General features: G+C 37.9%; 1 non-coding gene and 2 pseudogenes across 1 annotated transcript; 1 reads left to right on the forward strand and 2 right to left on the reverse strand.

Annotated features, from left to right (window-relative positions):
- Window positions 1-277: 277 nt before the first annotated feature.
- On the reverse strand, window positions 278-847 carry LOC113183494 (large ribosomal subunit protein eL18 pseudogene; annotated as a pseudogene).
- A 4,725-nt stretch (window positions 848-5,572) lies between these two features.
- Trnag-ccc (transfer RNA glycine (anticodon CCC)) lies at window positions 5,573-5,646 on the forward strand. The gene has a single exon. It is a non-coding gene; the product is annotated as a tRNA-Gly (tRNA).
- A 1,857-nt stretch (window positions 5,647-7,503) lies between these two features.
- On the reverse strand, window positions 7,504-8,035 carry LOC113185094 (myelin-associated neurite-outgrowth inhibitor pseudogene; annotated as a pseudogene).
- Window positions 8,036-12,944: the final 4,909 nt, after the last annotated feature.

The following is a 12,944-nucleotide window of genomic DNA, read 5'->3' on the forward strand; positions in this document are numbered from 1 at the left end:
GGGGATGTGGCTCAGGCGGTAGCAAGCTCACCTGGCATGCATGCATCCTGGGTTCGATCCTCAGCACCACATACAAAGATGTTGTGTCCACCTAAAAAAAAAATAAATAAATATTAAAATTCTCTCTCTTAAAAAAAGAAGTGAATAAACCTTAAAACAAAACAAAAAAAAAAACAAGATTTCCAGGTACTGAAATTTAGAATCTCCTTTGGTTTCTTTTTTCTTTCTTTCTTTTTTTTTCAAATTCAAAGCCTCTTTATTAACAGTAAATCCGGGGTTACTTTTTGTACCCACGGCTGGCCCTCCGGCCTCTGGCGCGCTGAATTTCCTGCCCTTGGAGCAGACATAGGGTTTGGTGTGGCTCTGTGGGATCCCAGGAGCCTTGCCAAAATGCCGGTACACGGTACACTGTCGGCCTTTGCGAGGACCAGAGAAGAGGACAGTGCCACGGCTCTTGGGGGAGTCCAGGGCCAGTTGGTCAAAGGTGAGGATCTTGCCCCCAGCCTTGAGGATGCGGCTGGGGCTTGGCTGCTCACACGAGGTGCGCACACCTTCAGTTTAGGCCCCTCCTGAAAACGAACATCATCTGTCATAGTCCCCACGACCACAGCGGTTTTGTTTTCTCGGCCAGGAAGCTTCATCTTCCGGATCATCCCAGAGAGGGAGAGAGGTGGCCTATTGGTGGGACTCATGAACAACCTCTTCAGTACCACTTGGTTGAAAGTAGAATTGGTTCCTCTAGCCAGAAACCTGTACAACTTGACCAACAGCCTTAGTAGACTTCCTGGCTCTTGGGCTGCTTGCGTTGAAGCTTTTGGTCCTTGTTGTGGCCTATGTGGACTCCCATGATGGCGTCTAGAGCTGGGCCTAGTCTGGAAAGAGAGAGCCTGGTTTCAATTTTTTACTTCTCTCCAGTGCAGTAAAAAGTTATTCCAGGTATTTTGCCTCATTCATTTGATCTTCTTAATAAATCCAGTTTCATAAAGCATATTGATTGGCCTTTTGCTGATTTAATGATTAAGATAAAAGGCTTTGGAGGCAGATAAGGAATTCAAATATGGGCTCCAATACTTAATAACTATGATCTTGGCAAGTTACTTAACCTCTCTAAGCTTCAGTTTCCTTAAAAGTGGGGTAATAATACCTATCTCATAGGGTTTTTATAAAGATTAAATGAGATAATATGCATAAAGCATTTTGCATAGTGGATGCTTACTAAATATTACATGATCAATGTCTTGTTATTATAGCAGAAGATGTGTTTTTTCTTTTTTTCTTTTTGGTGGGGGCGGGTACCGGGGATTGAACCCATGCATGCTTAACCACTGAGCCCACATCTCCAGCCCTTTTTAATTTTTTTCTTTTTAATTTTGAGACAAGTTTTGCTAAGTTTCTAAGGTTGGCTTTGAACTTGTAATCCTTCTGCCTCAGACTCCTTAGTTGCTGGGATTACAGGTGTGTGCCACCATGCTTGGCTAAAGGATTTATTCTTGAGAGACAGGCTAACTGGAAGAACCTCAACTGGCAAGATGAATTAACCATAAAATCCCCCAATCAATCATATTGTATGAACAACCAATATTATTAAATATATTTTTCATATCATAATTTCAGTCTTTTAAAATGTACAATTCAGTGGTTCTTGGCATATTCTCAAAATTGTACAACCATCACCACTATCTTAATTCCAGAACATTTTCATTATCCTCCAAAGAAATCCCAAGGCCATTATCAGTCACCTCCAAACACCTTTGATCCAGTCTTGGCAACTACTACCTACTTCAAATATATTTTAAAAACACATTGAATAAAATTCCTAAATGACATCCACTTTCAAAAGAAGCTGGAGTTGTCGCTCAGTGGTAGAGCACTTGCCTAGCACGCGTGAGGCACTGGGTTTGATCTTCATCATCACATAAAAATAAATAAATAAAATTAAGGTATTGTATTCATCTGCAACTAAAAAATATTTTTTAAAAATATTTTTTAGGCATAGATAGACACAACACAATGTTTTTACTTTTTATGTGGTGCTGAGTATCCAACCTGGGTCCCTCCCACGCTAGGTAAGCGCTCTACCGCTAAGCCACAATCCCAGCCCTAAAAAAATATTTTTTTTAAAAAAGAAGAAGAAGGGGCTGGGGTTGTGGTTCAGTGATAGACCACTTTCCTGATGTGTGAGGCACGGGTTCAATTCTCAGCACCTCATATAAATAAAAAAATAATAAAAGAATTAAAGCACCAGCAGCAGCAGCAGCAGCAGCAGTGGCTGGATTTACCAGCACAAACCAGCTCTGGTAGGTAAGGTACCGTTTCTCCCAGATCATCCCCTGTTGTCTGGGTTCTCCTACAAGTTTTGTTTTATTCAGAAAGCATCTGTTTTTAAAGTTTTCAAGACAGTCCTGGCTGGCTTGAAATGCATTTTTTTTTTTTCCTGTACTGGGAATTCTACCCAGGGCTTCTTGCATGCTAGACAAGTGCTCCATTGCTGAACCACAACCCCATCCTTTTTTTTTTTTTTTTTTTTTTTTTTATTTTGAGTCAGGGTCTAACTAAGTTGCCCAGGCTGGCCTTGAATTTGTGATCCTCCTACGTTAGCCTCCCAAGTAAAAATGCAAATTTTTTTGTACTAGAATATTTTTTTCTGGGTTTGGTCTTTTAGCACATTGAAAGGATGGAGAATAAACAGATTTTGTTCTCTTCACTTTCACATAATTTCTCACTCAGTCTGGAACAAAAAATGAAGTACTCTGTTTTTTAATATTTTGTTATCTTTTGGTTAATGAAATTTAAATGAATTATTAACATGTAAAAGGACAGTAAATTAAAGTTTTTCAATGTATAGCAGAACCATGGAAAAGAAGACTAGAAATATGAATTTTCAACATATTGAAGAGAATTCTGAATTCTGGCCTTTAAAAAACTCACAAAAACTTATCTTGGTAGACTACAAAGAACAACAGAAGATTTTGGAGGGTTAATAATCATTATTAACTAGAGCTTGCAAATGATTAGATGATAGGGCATGAAGAAGATAATAAAATATCTAAAGATAATTCAGATTTAAAAACTGGAAGACTTGTGATGCAATTAATAGATATAGGGAAGTCAAAAGAAGGAACGAGAGCTGGGTGTGGTGGCACACGCCTATAGTCCCAACTACTTGGGAGTCTGGGAGTGGAAGATCTCTTGAGCCCACACATTCAAGACCAGTCTGGGCAACATAGACAATGTTTTTTTTTTTTTTTTTTTTTTTTTTTTTAAGGCAAAGAAATAATAAAAAGAAGAAGAACAACAGAAGGAACTGATTTGGGAAAAAATGATTTCTGTTCTAGTAATATTGGTTTTGAAGGACCCAATCATAGACTCAGAGATTCAGATTTGATAGTTACTCATATAGAGGTTGTATATGAAATCATATAATGAATGACTAATTTAGTAAGAAGAATATAGAGTGGAGCTAGAAGAGAGCTGAAGACAGACCATGCCATTGTCCACACTTAGAATGAGAAGAGTAAGAGAAACTAACCAAGGCAGAGGAGGGGCCAAAGGAAGGAGAACTAGGACAGTATCACATCACAGGGGCCAAAGGATAAATAAGTCAAGAAAGATGAAGGTTGAGATTGTCATTAAATGAGTGTTTAGCAAACTCTACCAAATGAGTATCTAGCTGAGGTAAATGGTCTATTAAAAGGGCAGAGATTCAGATAAGCTACCTTAAGCAAAGAGAAAACCTCACTTATTATGAGGATAAATGTTTATTACTCCAACACATGTTTTGGGCCCCTACAATGACAAAACATCTTGCTAGGAAGAATCAAAGGACAGTGTAGTGGTTAATATAACACAGCCACTGTCCACATTGCTTCTTTTTAAAAAATATTTATTTTTTAGCTTTAGGTGGATATGATATCTTTATTTTACATTTATGTGGTGCTGAGGATCGAACCCAGTGCCTCATGCATGCTAGGCAAGCACTCTACCACTGAGCCTCAACCCCAGTCCTTCCACATTGTTTCTACAATTTTTGTCTCTACCCAATAGCTGACTTCACCCTACATCTCTGCATGTTTTTCTGCCTTCTGTTTAAACTTCATCTCCAAGATTGTTTCTTTATGACTCTCCATCCCATAATCTTTCCTTTCCTGAACTCTACCTCATGATGATCCTTCAAGCTACTGCTCTTACTTTCAGTTTCCTGATTCTGTTTCCAGATTCTTCTTTTTGCATTAGATCATATCTAGGGTTGCTGGACAGTCTATGGAATAGGTCAGAAGCCCATCTGTGGCTTGGGAAAGGGAGTGGAAGCCACATGGTATGTGGAGTGCTGATGTTTACCATGGGCTATGGGATGGCAGATATTTCTGGTAGGCACTGGGAATTAATCTTAGTCTAAAAAAAATTAAACATGCAAAAACCTCACAGTATTTTCTATAACACTCTTAAATATTGACTTTGAGTCCCTATTTCCATGGGCTGGAGAGAAATTCAACTTGTATTATTTGAGGAATGGCATCCACACTGATTACTGCTAAAAGTCTATTACTCAATCTGGTTGGTGGTATATTGAAGACATCTTGAAATATGGCTATCCCCTTCATGCACACATACACACCCTTGTCTAGATAGCTAGAAATATTAGATAAAGTTTCAGTGACAATTAAGCTTTAGTTTTAAAGTGGTAGAATAAAAGCACTGCTTTCCTCCTCTTAGAAACGAATCCTTCTTTAAGTCAAAACTACAAGGACAATGAAAAATAGATAAACTCTTTACAATGAAACTAGATATATCAAGTAGCTTGGAATACAACCTATGAAGAAGGAGTGCAGATCTAACATAAAGAAAGAAATACAGCTGGATATGGTGGTGCACATTTGTAATCCCAGTAACCCTGAAGCCTGAGGCAGGAAGATCCACATTTGAAGCAAGCCTCAGTAATTTAGCAGGCCCTAAGCAACTTAGTGAAACCCTGTCTCAAAATAAAAAAGGGCTGGAGATGCAGCACAGTGGCAAATTGCCCAGTATCCCCCCCCAAAAAAATTACATAGAAAAGTGCCTTATCATGTGGACCAAGACCCACATGTACCTTGTAGAGAACAATGAGAACAGATGGATACATCAGGCTGAAGGAAAAACTTCAGAGCTCTTATCTTTGAGATACAGGTAAAGTGAAGTTGAATAAGGACAAATAAGCTATATTTACAGGAAACAATCTGTTCATGAGGTAGTGTGGAGGAGCAAGACTGCACAGAAAGCACCCCTGAGTGCTGTCACTGGGAAAAAAAGAAATTGTGCACATATTGTTTCCTAAAGAAAATATCCTCAAATATGGCTCTGCTTCCACCTTCACCCAAGTCTCTTGCAAAAATAGAAACAAAAAATAAATTGCATCTATAAGAATTGAAGAAAATGTCCAGAGTAAAGCAAGATACTATGACATTAGGAAATATAAAAGAGAAATTAAGAAAAATTTAGACTGGAATGAGAAACTCTGATGTCTGTTTGATAGGAGTTTCAGAAAAAGAAACTGGAGAGGTAATATTGAAAGAGAAAAAAGGCTACATTATGGGGCTGGGGATATAGCTCAGTTGGTAGAGTGCTTGCCTCCCATGCAGAAGGTCCTGGGTTCAATCCCCAGCACCACAAAGGAAAAAAAATAGCTATATTGCATTTGGAAAGGTAAAGGTGAGACTCTAGATATGAAATGAAGACAAAATAAGCAGTCATCAATGAGGTTGGAATTTGATTATGAGGCAAAGGATTTAACCATGTTCCCTTGGCTAGATTAAATCTGAATACGAGAGCAACTAAGCCCATAAGTAGAGGCAAACATAAACTCCAACTGGGAATATAGAGTTAGGAATGAGAAGTTAGAGTTCTGGTTAAATTTTCAAGGGGATGTATAGCAGCTCTGGCCTTCAGGCTTGAATTCCCTTGATTCTACCACTGAGAAGTTTATCCTTCTTTGAGCTCCAGGTTCCCTCAGGAGAAATTGGAGCTCAAAGGAATAACCCCTACACCAATCCACCAATCCTCAGGGATTTTACCCCAGAATAAATTTTCTGTTTGTACTTTTCATCCTTTAAATGGAGATGATAACACAAATTAAAAATTAGTTTATGTACATTTAACATTTTTTTCCCTCTGTCTTAATCTTCCTTGATTTTGCCTGCACAAGATTTGATCTTCAAGTCCCCTTTTAGTTCTCCCTTCTAGATGTTTTTCTTGACCATAACCCCCTGGTTAAAAGAAACAATTTTTTTTTTTTGTCCATTCATCAGTTGATAGACATTTGGATTGTTTGCACTTGTGGCTATTGTAAATAGTGATATTAACATTTGCATAGAGGTTTTTGTTTGAATGTCTGTTTTCAACTCTTTTGGGTGTATACCTAGGAGTGAAACTGTTAGGTCATGTGGTAATTCTATGTTTAACTTTTTGAAGAACTACCAAACTTTTCCACAGCAGTGGCATCATTTTACATTCTCATCAGCAACGTATGACAGTTCCAATTTCTTTTTATCCTCAACAACACTGGTTATTTTTCAATTTTAAAAAATTATAACAGTGAAATTGTATCTCACTGTGGCTTTGATTTAGATTTTCCTAATGACTAATGATATTGAGCATTTTTTCTTTTCTTTCTTTTTAAAAAAATTTTTTTAATTGTAGATGGACACAATACCTTTATTATTTATCTATTTATTTTTATGTGGTGCTGAGGATTGAACCCAGTACCTCACACATTCAAGCAAGCATTCTGCCACTGAGCCACAATCCCAGCCCTTGAGCATCTTTTCAATTATATGTTGACCAATTGCTTTATCTTCTTTAGATAAAATATCTATTCAAGTACTTTGTCTATTTTTCAAAATTTTTATCCCATTTCTTTCATGACTCTTTTAAAAAAGAAAATTCATATCTTAATAATGAGGAGTCTCCTTGCTTACAGCACTTTCCACAGATTATTCAAATGCATTTATTTGAAATAGTTTTATTCTAGTCCATTTGTATTTTTTATTTATTTGGGGGGCAAAAGGGATTTAACCCAGGGGCAATTTACCACTGAACTACATCCCTAGCCTTTTTTTTTTTTGACTTTGCACACAACAGTGCATTAGTAATACAGTTGTACAATATTTCCTTTCCTTTGGGTTTTGCATAAGATGGTTTTGCAGATAGAGTGAGCAAGCTTTTTTTTTTTTGCCTTTGTTTTTTCTTTTTAAACATGTATTCAACTAGAAACAATTCAGAATAGATTAATACTGCTTTTTTATCACTACAGTTAGCTAAAAAATTGCCAGGCAGTCCACAAAACAGGATTTGCTTTAAGACCAACCCTTGGAGTTAGCTGGAGACTAACAACGCTGGGAGCTGCTGGGCCAAGACAACTTAGCTTATCCCTAGCATTAAGAAGAAAGTCCTGGTTGGAGGCACAAGGTCTGCAGCACCAGCAGTGATGTGACTGCACAGCTCCATCGCAAATATTTATTTGCAGAGTGATCACCACTGAGGGGGCATATAGCTGTAGGTGGGTATTCCTGGGACCTGGTATGTGGGCACAGTGACTGGGCGAGGAGCAACAGGAGTTGGGAAGTGAACAGTCAGCAGGGTACCTGCTGACATGGTCATCATGATCCCAGGAACCATGCCCATGTGACCCCATTGCCTCTAGGAGGAGGGATGGGATCAGGGTACACTATAGCTGCATTCCGTTGGGCTGCACCACCAGGGTGTGAAGGATGACGTGAGTAGGTGTTGCATAAGTGGCTGTGTGTAGTATGTGCCTTGCTGTGCAAGGGTTCTGCTGGGGGTGGGCACTTCCCACAGGGTCAGAAGAAGAAGAGTATGGTGGCACAGCCCAGCTGTTGGGGGACAGGACACTTTGTAAGGTGTGCCAGGAGTGTAACCTCCAAGGTAGAGAATAGGCAGGGGCTGCAGCTGCATAGCCCATGGGGAAACCAGTTGGATAAACAATTTCTTTGGCATTTGCATAGATAACCCCAGATAATCCAGGGCTATAAACAGGATTCATGATTTCAAGAACTCTCAGAGTCTGTCCGATAGGTGTCTCTTTTTTGGATTCAGCCTTTGGGGAGACATTCAGCAGGGCAGGACCACCTGTGGCCACTGCCCTGCCCCCTTCTTCCATCCCCAGTCCTTTTTAGTTTTTGAGACAAGTTATCACTGAGTTGCTTAGGTCCCCACTAAGTTTCTGACGCTGGCCTTAAACTTGTAATCCTCCTGTTTCACCCTCCTGAATCCCTGGGATTATAGGTGTGTGCCACCATGCCTGATCATTTGTGGTTTTTTTTTAAATTTGAGATGGACACAGGGCGCTGTGGTGCATGCCTGTAATTCCAGCAGCTTGGGAGACAGTAGGATCACGAGTTCAAAGCCAGTCTCAGCAATGGAGATATGAGACTCTGTCTCTGAATAAAATACAAAATAGGCTGGGGATGTGGCTTAGTGGTTGAGTGCCCCTGGATTCAATCCCTGTACCCCCCCCCAAAAATTTGAGAGGGTTGTCTTGCTGTGTTACCCAGGCTAGTCTTAAACTTGTGACTCTCCAGTCTCAGCCTCTGAGATGCACTCCCTTCTGTATCTCTAATCCAATCTCACTGCATATAATCTTCTCTGTGCCTACTTCAACAGCATTCTACTAGGGCCACACTAGGTTACAAGGCAGACATCAGCAGAGACATCATGGCAATATTTTTAAAAATTAATTAATTTATTTTAACTAGGTATATATGACAAAAGAATTTATTTTGATTTATTGTACACAATTGCAGCACAACTTTACATTTCTATGGTTGTACATGATGTAGCATCATACCATATGTGCAGTCATACATGTACCTAGGGTAATAATGTCCATCTCATTCCACCGTCTTTCCTGCTCCCATGAACCCTCCTTACCCTCTCTCACCTTTGCCCAATCAAAGTTCCTCCATTTTCCCATGCCTTCCTGCTCCCTGTTGTGGATCAGGATCCACTTATCCAAGAGAACATTCGGCCTTTGTTTTTTTGGGATTGGCTTATTCTCCAGCTCCATCCATTTACCTGCAAATACCATAATTTTATTCTCTTTTAATGCCACATAATATTCCATTGTGTATATTTACCACAGTTTCCTTATACATTCATCTATTGAAGGGCATCTAGGTTGCTTCCACAGTTTAGCTATTGTGAATTGAGCTGCTATGAATATTGATGTGGCTGCATTACTACAGTATGCTGATTTTAAGTCCTCTGGGTATAGACTGAGGAGTGGGATAGCTGGGTCAAATGGTGGTTCCATTCCAAGTTCTTTAGGGAATCTCCATACTGCTTTCCAGATTGGTTGCACCAGTTTGCAGTCCCACCAATAATATATGAGTGTGCCTTTTTCCCTATATCCTTGCCAATATTTATTATTGTCTGTATTCCTTTTTTTAAAAAATTTCTTATTGTTGTCTGTTTTTTTTTTTTTTTTAAGTTCTCGGCGGACACAACATCTTTGTTGGTATGTGGTGCTGAGGATTGAACCCGGGCCGCACGCATGCCAGGCGAGCGCGCTACCACTTGAGCCACATCCCCAGCCCTTGTCTGTATTCTTGATAGCTGCCATTCTCACTGGTGTGAGATGAAACCTTGGAGTAGTTTTGATTTGTATTTCTCTAATTACTAGAGATGTTGAACATTTTTTCATATATTTGTTGATCAAGTGTATTTATTTTTTGAGAAGTGTCTGTTCAGTTCCTTAGTCCATTTGTTGGTTGGGTTGTTCGTTTGGTTTTTTGGTATTAAGTTTTTTGAGTTCTTTATATATCCTGGAGATTAGTGCTCTATCTGACATGTGTGTGGCAAAAATTTGCTCCAAAAATGCAGGCTGTCTGTTCACTTCATTAATTGTTTCTTTTGCTGAGAAGAAGCTTTTTAGTTTGAGTTCGTCCCATTTATTAATTCTTGATTTTATTTCTTGAGCTTTAGGAGTCTTGTTAAGGAAGTTGGGACCCAATACAACATGATGGGGCCTACTTTTTCCTCTATTAGGCTCAGGGTCTCTGGACTAATTCCTAGGTCCTTGATCCACTTTGATTTGAGTTTTGTGCATGATGAGAGATATGGGTTTGTTTTCACTTTGCTGCATATGTATTTCCAATTTTTCCAGCACCATTTGTTGAGGCTATCTTTTCTCCACTGTATGTTTTTGGTGCCTTTGTCTAGTATGAGATAACTGTATTTATGTGGGTTTGTCTCTGTGTCTTCTATTCTGTACCATTGGTCTACAAGTCTATTTTGGTGCCAATTCCATGCAGTTTTTTTGTTATTATAGCTTTGTAGTATAGTTTAACGTCTAGTATTGTGATGACTCGTGTTTCACTCTTCTTGATAAGGATTGCTTTTCTGGGTCTTTTATTTTTCCAAATGAATTTCATGATTGCTTTTTCTATTTCTATAAGGAATGACGTTGGGATTTTAATTGGAATCGTATTGAATCTGTATAGCGCTTTTGATAGTATGGCCATTTTGACAATATTAATTTTGCCTATCCAAGAGCATGGGAGATCTTGCCATCTTCTGAGGTCTTTTTTTCAATTTCTTTCTTTAGTGTTCTGTAGTTTTCATCGTACAGGTCTTCATCTCTTTTATTAAGTTGATTCCCAAGTATTTTATTTTTTTGAGGCTATTGTGAATGGGGAGAGTTTTCCTAATTTCTCTTTCAGAGAATTCATCTGTGATATATAGAAATGCATTTGATTTATGGATATTGCTTTTAAATCCTGCTACTTTGCTGAATTCATTAATTAATTCTAGAAGTTTTCTGGTGGAGTTTTTTGGATCCTCTAAGTATGGAATCATGTCATCAGCAAATAATGATAGTTCGAATTCTTCTTTTCCTATTTGTATCGCTTTAATTTTTTTAAATCTGTCTAATTGCTCTGGGTTTCAAGGACTATGTTGAATAGAAGTGATGAAAGAGGGTTTCCCTGTCTTGTTCCAGTTTTTAGAGGGAATGCTTCCAATTTTTCTCCATTTAGAATGATGTGATGAAAAAGAAAATATCATGACAGACGCTATTGAAATAAAAAAGACAATTAGAAACTATTTTGAAAATTTATACTGCAGTGAAATAGAAAACCTCAAAGACACTGACAAATTTCTAGAGGCATATGATCAACCCAAACTGAGTCAAGAGGACATCCACAATTTAAACAGATCAATTTCTAGCAAGGAAATAGAAGACACCATGAAAAGCCTACCAACCAAGAAAAATCCTGAGTTCTACAGCTGAGTTCTACAAAACCTACAAAGAAGAATTAATACCAATACTCCTCAAATTATTCCATGAAATAGAAAAGGAATGAACCCTTCCAAATTCATTCTATGAAGCTAGTATCATCCTGATACCAAAATCAGGTAGAGACACCTCAAGGAAAGAAAATTTCAGACCAATATTCCTGATGAACATTGATGCAAAAATTCTCATAAAAATTCTGGCAAATCTCATACAAAAACATATTTTAAAAATAGTGCACCAGGATCAAGTGGGGTTCATTCCAGGGATGCAAGGAGGGCTCAACATACGGAAATCAATAAATATGAAGAATCATATGATTATATCAATTGATGCAGAGAAAGCATCTGACAAAATACAGAAGCCTTTCATGTTCAAAACACTAGAAATACTAGGGATAATAGGAACATATGTCATCATTATAAAAGCTATCTAAGTATGACAATATTTGAGGCAATATCTAGGATTCCTAAGGCAACAAATTCAGGCATGACTTCAGCAAAATGGCTCCCTGTGCACAGCTCTCTCTGCTTATAAATTGAGAAATGCAGAACACTTCTCAAGCAACATCCTGCCAAGCTACTCCTGAATCAGTTAAGTTCAGATTGCCTTTCTGTTCTACAACTATTTCCATGCCTAATTTGTGCACAATGTCTCTTTCTCGTTCCTTTTGTATTACCTCTCTCTCTGTTGTGCTTTGGTGCTGCTACCACCACTATATTCAGCACTCCTCCAAAGACTAGAATTTCTGGGTCTCTCCAAGTCTCTGTCTAATAATAAACTTCAGTGAATTTGCTCATCCACCCATCTCATTGAATAGCTGTTTTCTAACTGCTTTGATTCTGAACTTTCTTTGTCATTTAAAATAAATGCTCCCTCCTATTTTTTGGAAGAGTTTGAGATGGATTGGTATTAAATTGTTAAATGTTTGGTGGGATTTATTAGTGAAGCCATCTGATCTGCTGAGATTTTTCTCTCTTATTGAGACAGTTCTGGTAGTTAGTTGTTGTGTTTCTAGAAACTTTTCCATTTCATCTAGGCTACTAAATTTGTTGGTATATCACTGTTCATAATAATCTCTGGTAAACCTTTTTTATTTCTTACAAAATCATTTCAGATTTTAGTGATTCAAATATATATTTTTTCTCCATCAATCTAGTTCTTAAATTTTGTGGATCCCCTGCCAATCCTACAAAGAACCAACTTCTTTTTTTTTTTTTTTTGGTACTGAGAAGTGAGCCCAGGGGCACTTTACTGAGCTATATCCCAGCCCTTTTAATTTTTATTTTGAGACAGGGTCTTGTGAAGTTGTGTAGGGCCCCACTAAATTGCTGAGGCTCCCAAGTTGCTGGGGTTATAAGCATACATCATCATGCTTGGTTCCTAGCCAGCAAGGTTCTTTCTCCTTTCGTATTTATCTATTATTAATTCATATATCTTTTATGTTGTATTTGTGTCATATTTAAAAATAAAGTTTAAGGAGAATTAAGAATTTTTGTTCAATAAAAGATATAATTAATAAAGCCAAAAAGCAACTGAGTGGAAATAGATATTTGCTATACATGCATTTGAGAAAAAATTCATATCTAGAACTATGAAGAATTTCTGTGAATAAATAAAAAGATAGCTCAACAATAAAATAGATTCCTTTAACAGGCAC

The sequence above is a fragment of the Urocitellus parryii genome, chromosome 6, assembly GCF_045843805.1.
Source record: "Urocitellus parryii isolate mUroPar1 chromosome 6, mUroPar1.hap1, whole genome shotgun sequence".
Lineage (NCBI taxonomy): Eukaryota > Metazoa > Chordata > Mammalia > Rodentia > Sciuridae > Urocitellus > Urocitellus parryii.